This window comes from Dermacentor andersoni, chromosome 2, assembly GCF_023375885.2.
Source record: "Dermacentor andersoni chromosome 2, qqDerAnde1_hic_scaffold, whole genome shotgun sequence".
Taxonomy (NCBI): domain Eukaryota; kingdom Metazoa; phylum Arthropoda; class Arachnida; order Ixodida; family Ixodidae; genus Dermacentor; species Dermacentor andersoni.
Window position 1 is genome coordinate 208,189,743 of NC_092815.1, and position 16,244 is coordinate 208,205,986.

Consider the following 16,244-nt stretch of genomic DNA (forward strand, 5'->3'; position numbering starts at 1 on the left):
TCTGTAGTGATGATTGCAACGCCGCCTGCTGAGGCATGGGCTTTCTCGGGATCTTTACGAAATATGACATACGGTTTGAGAACGTTTGTACTGATAGATTTTAGATGTGTTTATGTGTATTAAAAGGTTATAATTGGCTAGTAGTTCTTTAATGGCATCAAGGTTACGCGGTAGACCTCTAGCATTCCATTGAGGGATCTGCGTCGCCATAATAAGAAAAAATACAGGAGAAGTGTACTCTGCATGCCAAAATTTCTACATTTAGGTCATGCTTATCTTTCCGGGACCTGTTACTCATTATTTCTTTTTTTTTTTGGCGACACGCTCGGGGGGAACTGCGCCGCTCCTTCGACATCGATGTTGCCGAGGTGCCTGGAGTTGTAGCCATTGTCTCCTGGGAAGCACTGGATGAGCGCGCTGGGCGCAAAGAGACATGTGTTTTAGACCTCCCCTCACGAGCAGAGGGTCTGTTACGTTTCGCCTACGACGCGCGGTATAGCCGGCGCGGATGCAACGGACGCCGGGGCTTCGTTCAAAGCGGCGGACATTTTGGCCCGTTCAGCGCCGCCGATACGCCTCCCCGCCAAGCGCGTCCAGGCATGTTTCAATGCCACGTGTCTTCAAGTGTGCGTGTGTGTGTGTGTGCATGTTGGTGCCCACGCTTGTCAAAGCGCGGCAGCCGGGGAGAGGAGCTCCCCAAGTGTGAAGCGAGGAGGTCTGACCGGCGCCGGCCCGGCGGATGCGTCACTACACTCGTCTCAACGTGCCTCTCAGCGTGTCCGTGGCGCCGTCACGTGCGCCTGTGACGAGGCGTTCCTTCTTGCCCTCAACTCCGAGAGTATAAGAGCAGCTGCCCCCGGACGCCAAGGGAGAGGCTCCGAATTCTTCCGCCGAGAAGCGTGCTCTCCCGTCTCTCCACTTCGGTCGACCTGACCGCCCGCTCTTTTGCGATGCTAGAATAAACAAGTTGTTCTGTTAGCAGTCGACTCATGCTTTGCCAGGACCTTCGGATGCTTCCAGTTGTGCCCCAGGCCGCCAGGCCAACGCTACCCTTGGGGCTTGCGACCCAGTTGCAACAACTCGTGCCAGCGGTCCCATTTGCAACAACGGGTGTCAGCGCTGAGATCCCAACAGCCCTTAGGTCCACCGAGCAACTAGGTTGCCGGCCCTTCGATGGTGGCAAAGCGGCCACTTGCCGCGTCCGTCTTGGAGGCGGGAGACGGAGCCACCGGCCCAACTTGTGAGGTCCGAGCGGTCGCCGCAGACCGTTGCGACACTGCTTCCTTGCGCCGCACATCAGCGTAACTAGTGGACTGCACAATTGAGAAACGCTTTAGTGCTTCCTTGAAAGAGATATTTTCCTTTACTTTCGATGTTATGATTTCCCTTTCTATTTTCCATGCTGGGCATGACCGAGAGTACGAGGGGGGCCCACCGTCGCAGCTCGCATAGTGGGGTGCGTTGTTACAGTTGTGAGCGGAACGATCGTTGTCACCGCACATAGCACAGGTGAGCCGCCCTCGGCAGCTCAGAGATGCGTGGCCGTGAAACATCTCCGAGGGTTGGGTATGCATGACATGACGTGCCCTGTGAAGAATCCTGTTTCAAGGTGCTCGGGAAGTCTACTCGATCCAAATGTCAAAACGAGTTGTTTCCTTGGTATTTCTTTGTCATCACGCCGTATTTTAATTCTTCGCGTTTTGATCACTGATCACTTTGTGCGCTTTCCATTCCTCTTGCAGTTCAACTTCGTTAAGGTCGATGAAGTGGTCGTCTGATACTACCCCACAGATAGTGTTCAAGGACTTATGGTGCGTGTCTATGATCAGAATGTCTCCCATTCTCTCAAGGCTGGTTAATTTGTAGTGTTGGATTTTGTTGTATATTTGAAGAAGCTGATTTCCACTGGCCACTTTTATTGGTTTGTAGCCTGGGCCAATCTTTTCTGCAATGCATTTGGACATAATAAACGAGGGAATCACTCCAGCTGGTTTGTCTTGTTTACTGTGCAGCAGATGGAAGCTAGGAAAGTTTTCTTTGGTTTGGCTCAGAAATTGAAAGTAACACGGTGCGCCCTCTTTTGAGATGGCGATCGGGTAGGAATACCTTTGTAGCGAATGCATGGTGTTTTGCATCTTTCTTATCAAAGAATAATGACGGCTTCTGTGCGCTTCTGCATCAACTGTGAAGCACTGAACAAGATCGTTCGGGAGAATGTCTAGTCTATGCCTAGAAGTGATTGCTCGTGATATAGGCTTCAAGGAACAATACCTTTCTTGCAGCTCTAATTTGGTGGGAGCATACTCCGAATGCACGGAACCCAAATCGAAGGATGGCATTTACAGCACATCATTACGTATACAAGTTTACCGTGACGTCATTTTGCGTCACAAGCGCTCGTCCTACATTTCAACACATATCATATGTTGTCTCAAACTTCAAGCAAGCGTCTATTGCAACAAGCAACTTGTATCGCCTACTTACTGGATGCAAGAATTGTTTTGAAGCGGCGATTTCAGAAAATTGGCTATATTCACTTTGGTTTACTTGATATGCTAAACTAAATTCAAGTAGGCGAATGCCTGAGCCTCACAGTCACTGCGTACCTGTGTCCCATCACGTCGGACGTCCGCTAGCTTTTGCTACGATAGTTGATAGACTAACGGCAATAAAGAATACCACAGGTGTTTGCAGACTATTACCCGCGATTACTGGAAGTGGCCCACCAACGCGTGCTTTTCCGTCGCGTATCATGTGTCGGATAATGCGACTGCTAGGCCGGGGTGATGGCTTATATCCACATCGCTGATTGGCCAGTTTAACATGTACCGGTGCCACCGGTGTCCGCCACTGAAGTCCCAGGGTGCTTTCAAACATCTATTGATGAAATGATGAAAAAAAAAAACAAGCCACAGTATCCCGCGAGGTTCAAGCTCTGGATGCACATATCTCGCCATTCGAATATTTATTCAGTAGCCCGCTTTGCCAGCTCGCAGCAAACAATACTGTGCGTGGAAACTGAGAGTTATGCATAAACCATCACGCGGGTGATGACTACAACTAATGGAATCACAGATGAAAGTTTTTTTTTTTTGTTTTTCACGAAAGCATATTGCTATAATGCATCAGCAAATATTTATGACATACCGCACACAACAGTGCAACACTTAATTTATCGTGCAGAATGTTTTGCTAGCTATCACATCGAAAATTAACATCAGTGTAAGCGCAACTTTTTCTAGGCGTTGGATCGACGCTCACGAGCGAAATCAGTTTCGATTCTCAATCAGCGAAATAAGCAAAGCCGCACGGTGTGTCATTTGATACTGTACCATTTTCAAGGTGCCGAAAGTTGGCTTTCAATTGTGTTTAGCGAAAGCTGGAATCTTTAAGTTAGCTATGCCAACAAAATGGGCTATTTAAAATGCTGCTTGGGGAATTTGGGTTATTTAGGCTAGGCATTAGTGAGGCGAAGGATATTTCTTCTTCCTTTAACGTGCTTTAGTGAATCCGATGAACATGGTTGTAAATCTTGAGTGACTTCTTTGTAAAGAACTCGTTAGGTGCGGCGGTATTGTAGAGCAGCATCGAAAATGCCTATAGCAAGAGATACGCATAGCTGAAGTGTTGGAAAAGTCACGAGCACGAACAATTTATGAATTTATTACTCATTCACTTGTTCACGGCCTATAAAGCTGATAAATACGTGACTTCTCGTGATTTGAACATGCAGAAATTCGGCAGTCCTGAGATTCCATCTTGCTTTAAGGTATGTTTTGATAGCTCTAGGACCGCTCCCTAACATTTATGCAGAAAAGCTTTTACTCGATGGCAGTGCGTTCCCGTAGGGCGATCTTCTTTAGAGAGCGCGGATTCGCTATTGATTCCTGCAGAAATAAGGGCGCAGCGAGAGCTCAAAGTAGGCATGAAAATCAATGCAGGGCCTAATCATCTCGCTCTTTCACCGCTAATGAGGCCAGCTTTTTTAGCATTTCTATTGCATAGTTTTCTGCGAATGGCTATTCTCATCTTGAATAGACGCTAAATTTTTCTACTTGGGCTGCAGCGAGCGCATTGGTTAGCAGAGATTTTCGTCCAGCAGAGATTTTGCTGGAGGCAGTTTTTGTCATTTTTGTGCACTTATGCTTCGCTTACTTGGAACAATGCATTATTAGGCGCTGAAAATGCGATTATGGACAGTGGGGCTCCGTAAAGAAAGGAATACGTAATTTGAGCTGTATGCCGTGCCGCACAACTCTGCTTTTCAGGTACCGAAGCTGCCTGAAATTTAATATTGCCCTAACTAAGTGAGTTATTTTTAGGCGCACTGCGCACCGCGCCAAATGCATATATAAACTAAATAAACGACAGTGGAAATGAGTGGTAATTAGCCGAATGCAAAACATGCATTCGAAATGTTTAAAATCCGGAAATGAGTGAAAATGAATGAATGAATGAATGAATGAATGAATGAATGAATGAATGAATGAATGAATGAAAATGAGCGAGATCTGATTTCTGTGGCTTCAGTTCCTTCTGATGCAGTCACTTCTTTTCGGATGGGAGTTATGGCTGTACAGGGTAATTGCTTCAGCTGGATGTGATTTCTTGCCGTATGCTTGTGAGTATTTACTACACTATTGGCACTGCTGGGAGGCAACGTCAAACATATCAATAGGTTCATACACTGACTCACCGCCAAAACTGGGGTGTGGACTGGACGTCGACAACGATGACTCCGACTAGGAGTTGCTCAGAAATAAAGTTTGTCTCCCTATCGCTCTGAAAGACCGTGTCGTCATTATTCCACATTTTCCATTATATTTAACAAGCTATAGCCTTATACAGTAACAAAAGGATGTTTTGAACGACTGCTTAACTGGCTGATTTTTATTATGTCTGAGTAAATTATTTCGGACACAAGCACACTTGAACATTAAGAAAAGAAGGGGACAGCTTCATTCAAGCACTTTAAGATATGTTAAGAAAATTGTGGGCCATCCAAATCGCCTTTACTACAGCTCTACGTGGCGCGTTTTGTTGGATGCGTGCGCTACAGTGCGCCTGTATTTCCCGAATCAGTACATCTGCTATCTGTTTGATTCCAGCTTCGAGTCGAATAATCGCTATTCGTAAATGCGTATATTTTCTGAGTAGTTTTCCAAAATTGCGAAATGTCTACTGCGCCCAAATAAACAAAATTTTAGCAAAAGAACGGTGAATTCATGTCCCCCGCGGGCACAGTATAGACATAAAACCTGCGAACTCACTTAGTGGAGCAGGCTGCGCCATTTAGCTAGTCATACTTTACAGGCTGTACAGCGCTCATTCACGCTCTCTGAAGAGTCATGTGCATGTGAAGAGGCTACTTGTTTGCTCCTACTGCTTAATTTGTTTTTTTTGTAAGCTGTGCTTCATAACGTACTCCGTAATGACCGAAAGTTGCTAACTTTTAAGAGTACTGGGAAGTGAACATCGTTTTAAATAATTGTGATAACGGTTGTTCGTTAGTCGAAAAGTATTCGATATTCGATTCGCTTCGCATCTGAGTATACTCGATTCGTAGTCGATTTGGTTGGAAAAATCACTGTCTGCACACCCCTAGTCATATGTGTAAGTAATCAAAACATCGTGCTTCCAATTTTGTGCAGGCACAATCAGAGAAAGTGTAGCGGTTGTCGGCCGATGCGCGCACGAACGCGTGGTACGCGAAGCTACCTCGCGCGTGCACGCTCTCTACGCGACCGATGCCACATATAGGGAGTTAGGAAGAGCGATATCATGATCCTGGTTTGGGCATATCATTGTGCTATCGTGGACTGCTAGTCGCTGCGGAATAGTTGGAAATGTGCCCACTGTCGCACCGGCAAGAATTGTGCAAACTGACGGAGATATTCAAGAAATGATATTTTGCTCGTATGAACTAATGCCTTGCTCTCTAAGTCGCTCAAGTCATCAATGTCACGACAGTGGGTTGTCCCCAACCATCCCGGCAAACCGCCTCCACAATTCAGATGATGGTTTCGTATTTAGCTAGCTGCTCGGCTACGGAAAGACCAGGAAACACCAATCTATCGACCACGACTAGTTCTTATCTACACTCGCCGGTAAGTACAGAATATTTCTCGAAATCGGAACCCTAAGGTCTGAACGTCTGCGTCTGTCATACGTCAGATACAATATACCGCATACTTCGCGCGTACCTTCAATATGCGGCTGAGTCATGGACAATGAATTTTAATTGTAACTGTCTGTACACCGGCCTCTTTCCCGAAGAAAACAGCTTGAGCACATGGAGACGGTTTCACTATGCCAAACGCGTCATAAAATCCATGCTAAACATTGTCTGTGAGACGGCTTTAGAGGCTCGTCTTTAGAACACATGTGAAGACAGCCAAATGTGTTGGCGGGAGAACGCTTTGCGCCAGCGCATTACTCTGGCGCGCATTACTCCTGAGCTCATTTTACTATCGCACAGTCACCTGCCATCTACCTTCTTATTTCCTTGCTCCTCCCCTAACTACGTTCAGCAGTAGCTGGCTAAAGACACACTCTCCCGGCCGTCCCATCCTCATTTCTTTTCGTGAAAAGAAAGGATTATTTCATCTCTTCCTGCTTCTGCGAAATGCTGCTCGGATCATCAGCATTGCAAGCGCCTACGCAATACACAACTCGGGGTGGTAAGGTTGCAAACACGCGGTGGACTTCGGCGAAATTGAAACGGTGAAGATGGACACATACCAGAGATGGTCGTACTTTCTATGAAAGAGTCTCATTGTCCAGCGTGATACGGTATCCATATTAGCCTACGTCTTATCGTAGATGAACAGCCTTCGCGGCCGTACTTGCGTGCAGTGATGCATGATTACTTTTTTGCGCATAGAAACGTGCGACCGCAATGCAATCTCCTTCGGCGAAGTTGTGCCTAAAGGGGGAAATTCTGCCCCTTCTGAACTCATCAACGCAAAAAAAAAAAGACGTAGAATGGACAAGGGAAGAAATTCCATATCAGTAACTGAAAAATCTAAATTTGCTACGGTTGAGGGGAGGAGTGAACAGGGACAAGATGTCGTTGATATATATATACATTGGCTGCAGGCCATGGTGTGTACTTTTCAAATAAAATTTTACCTATATCTGTGGGGTAAACAGTCTTTCGATACTGCAACGACGTTAATCTCTGCCGGTATTTGTTTAACTTACTTAACGACACTGATTGATATACCGCTCTACTAATAAATAGGAGAACGCGGGCTCTTCTCAATGATAGATTTAAGCCTGAAATTGGCGCATATGCAGTCATGCCGCAGTTCATTTAAAGGTGCTGGTACTGAACCCCAAATATCCGGAGCCATTGCTTCAAAGGTAGATGTGGTTGGAAGGCCACGTTCAGTGAAGCTTTCTTTCTGGCGTCCGAAGTGTAGACGCTGTGGTGTGTGACTATTCTTAGGGAGTTTTAGCGTGTCCAGTATTCTGGTAAGCGCAAGTGGTGTGGGCATTTTACCGCAGAAGCGGGAGCACAACCGGGAATGGCGTACACGGTGCAGCCACCTGGTGGCATAGATTTCAACAAGACAAGCACTGCTGTTATTCCAGTAACGAAGTGTATTTCAATTTTTTGTTAGTTTAAAATTTCGGTGGCAACACGATTTCACCAGTGCCGAAAGCTTACTCCAGCAGTGAAGTAAGATATACTTAGTTACTGCAACTTCAGCTCTGTGTTGGACTAGTTGAGCTCTGCACCACCGGGCAGGCCATTCACGTTCGCGCCTCCACTCATCTGGTAACACGCCCAGTGCGCTACCCTTTGCCGCAGTACCTGACTTGCTAAAACTATCTGATGTGATTAGCTTTCTGAGCCTACTGTCCCCACTACAGATTGTAAATAAGGACGCCTCCAGAAATACAGTGTGTCCCAACATTATTTTGATGCTATCCTATTAACATCAACAGTAATCGTTGAGATGGCTTGTGCCGTAATTTTGTTACTGTTACTATTAGTACGTGCTCTCGACTGTTCATTTAGTGAAACATTTGGACATTGGGGGATGTGAAGAACGACCGAACAATGATAAGGTGAGGTTCTCCAAGATGCGGAAGTTTGGACGCCTTCTCTGATCAGTTGAAATGGGACTTAATTACGATAAATTTGTTTGTGAACTTTAGTATGTATGCAAGCGCTTTTCAGGGAACAAATTAGTTTTATTTTTTCACTGCCTTTCCCTGGTGGTGCACAATGTAAAAGTTATAAGGAAATGATGCTCATATAAAGCAATTCCAGAGTATTTTACTTTGTTAGGCATGGAAACTTTTTATAACCCATTCAATGACTATTTTGTCGTCTATTAAAACAAATGCGAAATCTTTAAATTTTATAATTCTTCAATATTTAACTCTCATTTGACGCTTCGATAATGCCAGATTTAACATATGAGTGATGAAAATGTACATTTCGATTTTGGAACTAGTTTCTAAATGAAGACTTCATTTGTGGATTTTCAGTAGCTTCACTAAAATACTGAGCAGTGTTCTAATAGGTGTTCAGTGTCAAGTGCAACATATGGAAGAACTGACGACCCAATTTAAGCACGCTATCTGGTGGGCATATACTATCTACAACATATACAACAAAAACACAATTCTCGGTCACAGTGAGAGGTTACAGCATGCCGATTTGTTGCGAATGGAACGCTGCAAACAGTACTTGGAAATACACTTGTTTGGTTTTAGGTTTCATGGTTTGCAGAAACCAAGTAGACGCACCCTCACCTGCCGTTCCGTTCAGTCGGTTCCATAGGCGAACGTGGGCAGTGTTCTAAGTCGCGCTGACGAGATGAGGCTTGTGCGCACGCGCAACAGCGTTCTCGATAACGTTCCTCTGAGAGATTGTGTGCAAGATACACAGGTGTGAGTGGAGCGAACCGTTAACACGACGTTAAAACTGTATATTCATCGCGGAGAACTACCGTTAATTTCGCCTTTGGCTCACCCGAATTCGAAACGAAGTTTTAAGAATTATTTACAACTCTCGTCTACGATATTCGGTAGACTATCGCGTAAAAAAAGCGTTCACGTGTTACCTTACAAAAATATTACGAATTTTGCTAATGCAAGACATAATTTTAAAAATAAAATAAAAAAACCTTACGACCAGATTTTTGACAACTTTAGTTCAAATTGCTAGTCACACAAATTTCTGCCATACCGGAAACACGGAATGCTGAACAATACGGTTTCGAGAACACTCTATGGCATGCAAATGTTGCATAAGATTTGTAGATTGGTAAACAACATTCGTACCACTGGCACTTTACAGAAGCACATTCCAAGCTTCGAAACTTCTGCAGGATAATCGATTAAATATGATATTCCTAATTTTTGTATATTTTTAATGCCTTCTATGTTTCTATTTGCATATTTGTCCAAATAACAGGGGTAGATTCGTCCTGCGTGATGCATTGTATGTGGTAGAGCGATACCGTAAAATGATGAATTTCAGATTTCTTCTGTCATATTTTTTTTTATTCTCTATGAAAACGTATCAGTATACTTATTAAAATATTTTCATATAGCTGTTTCCTTTGTTGGGCATCTGTAACTTGCTGGAGTGCCCGGTATGTACGGGATCCGAGAGCCTGTGGAGCGGCCCATGTGGTAGCTTTTCTTCTCTCTCACAACCCCAAGTCGAAGGAACATTAAAGAAAGTGAATTAAATTCAGTTGAATTTTGGCACCAGCTCTGTACCGCGTCGTTGACTAACAATGCATCTCACGGCACTGCGTGCCTCGCAGTAGCGAGAAACCTTATGTGCTCGTGGCATTTTCTCATGAAAGCGTTGCAGAAGTTCTTGAGATTGTCGTGCCTCCGTTCATTGTTTAGGACGTCAGCCAGTAGTTGAATGGTCACAATTTTATCAGCAAATAACTACAAAATGCTTGCCGCAGCTAGAGGGTACTATCAAGAAACACGCACATGCTGTCATTATGTATTTTGCATAAGAATACTCAGCGCTCAAAATGTTCTCCTCCTAATTTCATTGGGCATCCACAAATGACAAGAGCCGAGTGTTTCCCATGGGGCACTTCCCATCGGATACTTACCTTTCTCTCATTCTTTTGGGCGAATAAACGCATTTATGCGCTACAGCGAATCGAATAGTCGCCGAATCCCGTTCGCATCAAAACAGCAATGAAACCTATCTTAAATAATCTTGTCCTTGTTTCACACATTCTACAACGCGTAGCGCAAGCCGTGCGAACAATCCGAGCTAAATTCCTGAAAATTTCCAAACAATTTCCGTGAATTCAAAAACTATATTAGTTTTTTGATGCAGCATACAAGTGGAAGCCCCTGCGACGACAGTAATGACTACACTACCTCTGAGAAGTGAAACCTCCTTGCTGCTTCGCACGTAAATATATACGTTGGCCCCACTGTCAAGCATCTAACGGCTACCTACGCCTGGCCTCTTAAGACCTTACGAAGAGCACATCAGCCCTTCTGCCAGCTGCTTAAATGTGCGAATTAACAAGTAAAAGGGATTAAAAGGGATCTTGGTTTTGGAAATACTGAAACACGCTGTAGAAAAAAATCAAGGCGGCAGATAATATATCACCATATATCCCGACGTGAATATGATTAGCATTGAAGTGCTGTAGCGACACAACGTATTCTCACAACAGAGACAATGTATGATGTGTGTATGCAGCGGGGCTCCTCTCTCGACCTTCTTTCTGGAGACGCTGCGCAATATAGCGACAACCCCGTCAAGCCTGCGCGTGGCGCATATGTTAGAATAATTCAACTGGGTTGATCCGAATATGGTGACGCGACCGGGTTCGTTTCTGCCAAGCAACGGTAAACCTTTCAATTTTCTTTTGTCGTTGAAGAGCCGCAGACGCCCAGTGGAACGTAACCAGGGAGCCAAGTTGGTGTCAGAGAGGTAGATTGAAGTGCGGCTCATACACTGAGGCAGAGAGCCAGCGTCCCGAGTTGACGTCGAAGACTTTCGTCGTAGAGCGGCACATACGATGTCTCCCAAAACCCAATGACAAAAGTTGGTCCGGTGGTTGGTTTCCCACCCGCTTCACTCCGCACAGACACTCGACGCTCTACTCGTTACACGATCGACTACCCAGTGATACAAGTTGGAACGAAAGCAGTTAGAGACATAGGCAGATAGACAGGCAGGCAGTCACCTAGTGCGCGAAGTATCTTGAGAATGCTAATCGCATTAAAAATATCTCCAAACCATTGCTTCAAGCCAGCCGCGCAAGCCTGGAATCGAATGTACGGCCACGCTTGCCACTACGCACGCGGGCCTTTGGCTGTCAGCGCGAGCAACGACAGCGCACTCAGATATCGCCATCGGACTCGGTCATCAAAGCAATGCTGCGACAAATAATCGATGTCCTGCAGCTGCTGCTGTCTGGTTTAAATACGGCAGAGGCGCTAACAGCGGCAAAAATCATGAAAGCCACAGACAGTCTCCTGGCTACAGTGTGGTAACTTCTACCTCTGCCAGCGAAAACGACTGTGCTGTTCTGTGAAGTGTACACGTACGCATTTCACAGAAACAGTATTGTTTGCAGCCCTCATCACATTCACCATACCGCCAACCGCCTTCCTTTTCACATCCTATCTCTGTTATTCCGCCAAACCCTTTCCCCAGCGGGGAGTAGCAGGCTAGCAGCACTTCACTCAGGCCGACCTCTCCACCTTTATGTCATTAAATTTTAACTCTCTCTGCCTAGCGACACGTTTCTAGAGAGCTGTACGAGTTACTGTGGTAAAACAAATACTGCCACTTTTAACCATCGCCACTCTCTGTGATCTGCGCAGGGCTCACTTTGTATTTTCCCGCACCAAAGCTTGAGGTATCTAAATAAACTGGGGCGCACCAGTCTCAAGCTCTTCTGCAACGCTCTCTTGGAAAATTAGCGGAACCTCCCTGAACGAGAATTATCCCACAAGATATGCTCAGCGTTATCTCGCAGAATAAGTATAAATGAACGGTGAGTTGTTATCAGTCGAAACGCAAAGGAACATTCATTAGCGTAGCAAGAGCGGTCTAAATGTGTTCAGAAAATACAGTGAGCATCTCGTGTTCAATACGAACTCGGCGCTATGGTTAGTAAGCAACGTCAAGCATTGAATAACCCACGATGGCGGTGTAATTAGTTAGGACCATGGAGTACAAGAGATAGGAGCACCGACTAAAATTCCTTCTTGCAATGCATTTGGCGCAGCCGACTAATGTCTTGTCGACGCGCCACGCCTCACTTTCTACTACACTCTCTTCCTCCGCTGTCTTTCTCTTCTTATCGCGCTCATGTATGTTGTTATGTTAGCTTCAATTCCTCCAGCATTTAGCGCTAAATGTGGACACCTCCACAACTGCGCGGACAAAAGTTAAAATCTGCATGCGTGCGAGAACGAACGGGGCCCATCCGACATATGAACCATGCCAACATCGAAAAAAAAAAAAGAAAAAACTGTAGTGGTCTTCAAAAGCTCGCGTGAAAGGCGTGTAGTCGAAGCGTTTCCGCCGTTATTTCTGGTTGGGAGATGGCGCGATATGCCTACTGTTGTGCTTTGAGAGACCAAGGTATTGCGGCGTGTAGGTGTTGCCAGAATGCAGGGGTGTAGGTCTGCGTGGCTGCCACGGGGTGCGAATAATAATAATGATAATAAAATTCAGAGCGGTACGCCACCCGCGTACCGCTCGCTCGCTGGCGAATTGGCAGGACATCAGCTACACCGCGTTATCAGACGAAGTTCCATTCGCCCGGGCCCTTGGCCTCAGTTCTTTCTCGGCTTCAGTTGCAAAAGTAAAAAAAAAAATGCAATAGCCGAATAAAAGGTACCAAAGAGCAAATGGTGGCGGGATGCCCATAATGTTAACAATAATTAGGTATGCAAATATAGAAAGTGTCAAAACTAAACACAAAACAAATTATATAGAAAGAATAGTCTGACAACGCCACTGGTAAGAGCATAGCGCTTGCTTGCATTTTCCTTGCTCTTCAAACAGAAGAGGACAGAAATACGAAAGAAGAGGGTGAAAGAATTAAAGGGGAAAAAACATGTAGAAATCGTGCTACAGTGAACGACTGCTTCCTAAAGTCGGTGTTTTAGCCAATGCGGCAGTTGTAGCGGCAGATAATCGTACTTGTGCGCGTGCTCCATGCACACACATTGAAAGCGCATGCAGATTTCTCGGATGGAAGGTGGCACTTCGCAACACTTTACATGATCAAGTGATGAGAAGGCAAAAAAAGTGTCCATTTATCCTTGTTTGTTCTTTCCCAAACAAAGTTTCTGCTGTCCACCAGTCTTCAGGCGCCAGCAGCAAACCCTGAGAATGAAAAATTCGCTCTGCGCTCAGGAAAGACTTCACTCAAGCGAAAGCGGGCAGCGAAGATGTCGCCAAGCGACGCGCGATCATACCGCTCCGCACGCATGCTCTCACATAACTTCTCGCGTGCAAGGAATGTCACCCCCAATCACCATATGCTGGTCACGTGCAGCGGCTTTTCTGCTATGCGGTGTGCTCACGTCCTTGCGGTCATTTGCCGACCTGTTTTCTTCGTCACATGCGAGTATTTTTTTTACGGGCCTTTTGTTGAGCATAGCACAGAAACAGTGATGAGCAAACACGTACTCCTTCTTTTCTTTTCGGTTCATTCCCCTTCAGGTTGGTCGCGTTCAGTCGCTGTGCGAATGCACGGCACGCGTAAATAGCCGCACGGCCCTGGGAAAAAACGTGGCCCATATGCCGTCGACGTGGTGCTCACGATCCACTGCCATAAAGACAGGGCTGCTCGGAGCCGCGTCGAACGACGCCTTACAGGAGGGAGACAAAAAATAGTAATAAGGCGCCGTTCGCTGCAGGCACCGCAATAATCTTGAGGCGCTTCGTCGCGGCTTTCTATGATTCCTATCACCAGGTGGTGTCGCGAGAAGCGCCCGCGTCGCTACCCATGCGCATCACGTCTGTTGACTGTTGTTCCCTGGAGTTGTTGAGCCTTCTTCGTGACGGGGCCTTATCTGCCAGGCGCGCCTCGCGATCTTGCTCTCCGGGCTCGAGATTTGCCGTTTTTGATGTAGGTGCATCCTGCAGGGAATCTGGCATTCTCGACGGTCATTGCGAACCACTGTTCGTTACGATTCTTCCCCACTGTGACAAGGTCGAAGCAAGACTTTGTCAGAGGAAATAAAGCAATTGTTTTTCTCTATGTCAGCGATTGAAATGGCGCGTAAATGATGACGGCAATGCTGTGCGTGCGCCAAACATTAAAGAAAGGAACCGCTGATAGTATAGGAACGGGATCACAGATTCGCGCGTGACAGATCGCAGACTCACAGACTGATCACAGACTCGTTGCACCACTGAGCTCGAGGTCACGCTTTCAAAGCCGGTCGAGGCGACCGCAATCCACGTAGAGCGGGGGTGGGGGGGGTGGGGGAGGCGAGGGCGTGGAACACAATATAACGCTCGTGTACCATGCATCGGGTACGCGGTAAAGAACGCAAAGTTTTCGAAATTTATCCTTAGCCTCCCCGCCACCGCGTGCTTCATGGTGGTATCGTGGGACCCCAGAATTTAATTTTCTTTTCCGAAACTACGCCGCAATATTATCAAGATTTCTCTATATCGCACTTGGTATTTTTTTATTCATAGATTACCCCTAAGATCCTGCATTAGCCAATATCACTGCTCCGGTCAACGTAGGAGCCATGTAAATGTCGTTGAATCTGTCATAACTACGACGCACCTTCGGGCGTTCCTTGTGGGAAATGCTAACGACAGGAGCCATATGGCCGACTTTAGTGTCGTCCTTCGTGGCAGCATTTCTCGCTTGAAAAGTGGCAATAAATCGCTTTTGTTTAAATTTACCTTTGTCCTCGCGCACATTTTGTGTGATAACACGCTTTGGAGGGTTGTTCGAGAAGGGTAAAAGAATAAATCAGCTGACATTTTATTGTACACTTCATACTCACTATACACGCGGAGATGACATCGTACACGCCTAATGCGAGGCCAGATTGTCAGAATTTCATTTCGGCAACTTTCCTTTGCTTGCCCAGCATAATGCAATAAGCCTACGGATACTTGTTTTTGAAAGTACATTGACAATAATGAAAGCGAGAATTTTCCTGTAAGTGCTTTCTTGTAACAGCTTGATCAGCGCGATTAATTAGCTGTGACAGTGATGTCACGGAAAGGACGCCATGTTCACCTACCTGTTCGCGCAACGCTTTAATGACTTTCCTTTAGCCTTAAAAGCACATTTCCTAATTGAGATTAAGCATCTCACGTGTTTTAAGACTGAAAACTATAAACAGAAGTTACTTTTCATTATCTATTACTATGTTGTATAGACCACCATATATATTTTAAGTCTTACTTTGTTGTTAAGTTCACTTGTGTTGAAGTTCTGTTTTGTTCTGTTTTCAGCTGTAAGATATACTGCCTTTGCGTTCAATGTATTAGGAACAGTTTATGGCGCTTTCATGCATTTATAAGTCTAGAAAGATCTTTTTTATGTTTTGACTTAGTTTGCTTTTGGTTGCTATCAACATCTGCGTGTTTTAGTATATGGCGCGATCTTCTCTTCACGTATAATTAAATGAATGCCAGCTAACCTCAGGCCAGAGATTTAGATAATAAAAATAAGAAATCTAGTGCTAGTTAAACATGCATTGTAATAACCAGCCCGCTTAAGCATTAATGCTCGTGAACGCGGCTTGGCAGTGCAGCGTTGTTGCATCAGCGCAGAAGGCATGTACAAATTAAACATTTAAACATAATATTAGAAGCACATATCGTTCACATCACAAGGAAACATAGGTTATGAAGTAGGCCATTTGCAGGTCGCCAAACAGCGAAGCAAGAAACGAGGCATGCGTTAATACAATGATTCTACAATGATACAGATGCGTCATTACAATACATATTGCAAACCGTTCATGGCGAATGAATAAAAAACATCTCTACTTCAAGGCGAGAGAACGCATATAAACGTCGTGAAGGTCCTGCAGCCAGCTCGGCTTCCTCGGTGCACCGGATTCGGGTCACAACGAACCAACTAAGGAAGCCGAATGCACACATAGATAGCGCAGCCTTGCTCCCGCTATCATTCTGACGGTTCCAAATACGGAGAATCAGCAAACGTGCATTGGAAATACGAGGAGTTACGTGCGATACGTTCAGAACCTTGGCAGAATAAACTTATTGTTGC